This window comes from Berghia stephanieae, chromosome 1 (assembly GCF_034508935.2).
Source record: "Berghia stephanieae isolate SIO BIC M18660-M18661 chromosome 1, UCSD_Bste_1.3, whole genome shotgun sequence".
Classification (NCBI taxonomy): Eukaryota; Metazoa; Mollusca; class Gastropoda; order Nudibranchia; family Aeolidiidae; genus Berghia; species Berghia stephanieae.
The window spans coordinates 68,422,697-68,425,250 of NC_088360.1; the positions used below are offsets into that span (position 1 = coordinate 68,422,697).

Here is a 2,554-nt window from a genome sequence, read left to right on the forward strand (position 1 = left end):
TTTCACCAAATAAATTCTCTAGTTTATGAACAAATAATGCTTTTAGTCAATAATCTGGAACATGATTTATTAACCAGTTTGTAGGATATATTTTCATTCTGAAAGACCTAGAACCCTGTTTACTCGACCATTTACATTGCAAAGTTCATCTTTGTACCTCCTCCTATGAAAATGAATTCCTTTCGAATCTTGATTTCTCCTTATATTATTTAAGTAATGAGATCCAGGATTTCTCAGTTAAAAATAAACATCGAAAAATATAATCTCATCTTTGAGAAAAAATTAACCTCCGCTTATCATGTGATGATAAAGGAACAACAGAAATATTTTATCAGTATCATTTATGATTTTAAGTTAGCCCGTGCTGAATAGCTCAGTTTATATATACTGTTTTGTTGGACGTACTAGATCTCCTTTTTTCGGATATGATCTGGTTTCTGATAGTATTTGACATAAATAATATCCTTTGCAGAACATTTAAATTTGTGTGTAAAGAATTCGCTTTGTCGATTTTGAGAAGCGCTCTCCTAGTTTTACTTGTATAAATTTGTGAGGATGAAAGGCGTAACGTATTAAAAGTGTGATTATAGTTTTGAAAGGAAACTTCTGTAATGCGTTACTTTGAATTAAAGACGGATAGCCTGGCCAAAAACAATTAAAAAGAAACAGCACAATGTCATTCGACATTAACATTTCAGTATATGTTGGAGACACTTTTTCTTACTAAAGAAAAGTACTATCAATAAAACAATATAAAGCACTATTTAGCTTTGGGAGAGGGGGGGGGGGTCAACCTTTGGACTGATAAGTGATTGGTTGATTATAATTCGTATATAGTCTACTGATAATTTGATTACATTATGTCGTAATAACACTTAATCTGTTGCCCATGTGTGATGAGATAACAGGTTGTTAGTTGGCTCTGTGGAGTTGGAGATGGAAAGCCATAGTAACATATCAGGCCTGCGTACATCATTCAATAGGAAGTCTAACTCGATCTTATCAGAATTATATGCCCTATTGCGTGAGTTTATGTGTAACTTGTGCGCGCGCGTTTGCGTGTGCGCGCGTGTGTGTTTATGTATGTGTGTATGTGTACGTGTGTATAGTGCAGACTTATATCTTTTAGAGCACAATATATCAAATTTTAGATATAAACATCAAAATTCTATCAGGTACCAACATTAATGCCCAACAAACTCTTTCTCTCTCTCTCTCTCTCTCTCTCTCTCTCTCTCTCTCACACACACACACACACACACACAAACCCACACACACACACACACACAAACGCACACATACACACACATTCACATATTATGTATACGTATATTTATATGTACATGTTTATTATATGCATTCACAAAAGCACTTTAGTATCCAGAATAAGCTGATAACATTTTTCGGCTTCCCTGTTAAAATCTCAAGACAGACAAATATTAGAGCATCGTTTAATCTACTAATCATAATTTCATATTGGCTGAAAACAGGAATTAATTGCTTAGCCAAGAGTTACACTTACAATGATTATACGTCGATACACATGGCACAATGAATAATGGCAACCGAAGAGAATGCAATCTATTATGCATGAATTTAACGTGTGCCCTCTATAACTCTTTACCTTTATAACGAAGGTTGGCAGTAAATGGTAACAATTGACTTCCTTGAAACATTTTACAAAAATAAACAACACATGAGCTGAAATAATCCTGTCTACTCAATAAACCCAAATCTAAAGTTCTGACTACATATCTACATACCTACAACTCTGTTGTGTGGAGAATGTTGTTGAAAATGTTAATCTTTACCATATAATGATGTTTTCTTTAATCATAAGCATAACAACGCGAAACTTTTCTCATAGCGTGTACTTACAACAGATCGACGTACTCACATACACACACAAATCAAGGTGGGTAATTCTGGAACGTTTCTGGTACCTTCGGCCCGCGATAGATTTTTTCTCTGCCAATGCTTTTTTTCGTTATGTATTTTTTAAATTTGTTTTATTCCCGTGGCAACATCATTGTTGGTGAGAATGAGAGAGAGAGAGAGAGAGAGAGAGAGAGAGAGAGAGAGAGAGAGAGAGATGGTTAATAAGTGAGAAGGAACAGAAACAGAAAGCGGAATGTAGGAATGTATGGGTGGAAGGTGGTTTGTTGTGTGCATATATATATATATATATATATATATATTATATATATATTATATATATATATATATATATATATATATATATATATACTATCTGACAAAAATAAGTATACACTCACTTGGAGCTGTGTAGTTTCACTGTCTTGACGGATCATTACAGGTTAATAGCTTTTGAAAGGTTTTTCATTCCTGCAGATTTTGATAACTAGATCAATAAGATATTCTAATGTTCAGATTAGCTCTGGAGGTTAGAAATAGAAGATAACCAAAACGAAATCTAAAACCAAATTTAGTTTTTAAATCGTGTTTGACCACCATCTGAATCTTTTAAACAGCAAATACGGAGTTTCGTGGAATATGTCGTTTTTAATACGCTCATTTGAAATGGCCTCCTAAA

General features: G+C 33.6%; 1 protein-coding gene across 4 annotated transcripts in view; it reads right to left on the reverse strand.

Moving 5' to 3' along the window:
* Positions 1-1,970, reverse strand: part of LOC144980172 (glutamate receptor 1-like) — a 25,410-nt gene extending 23,440 nt beyond the window's left edge. The window contains exon 1 of one of the 4 annotated variants that reach the window (XM_078927762.1): positions 1,879-1,970. The gene's annotated coding sequence lies outside the window, so the exon portion shown is untranslated. Of the gene's footprint in view, positions 1-1,522 lie in introns of all 4 variants that reach the window. The other 3 variants (XM_078927749.1, XM_078927756.1, XM_078927753.1) reach the window with 3 other exon arrangements.
* Between the last annotated feature and the right edge of the window lie 584 nt (positions 1,971-2,554).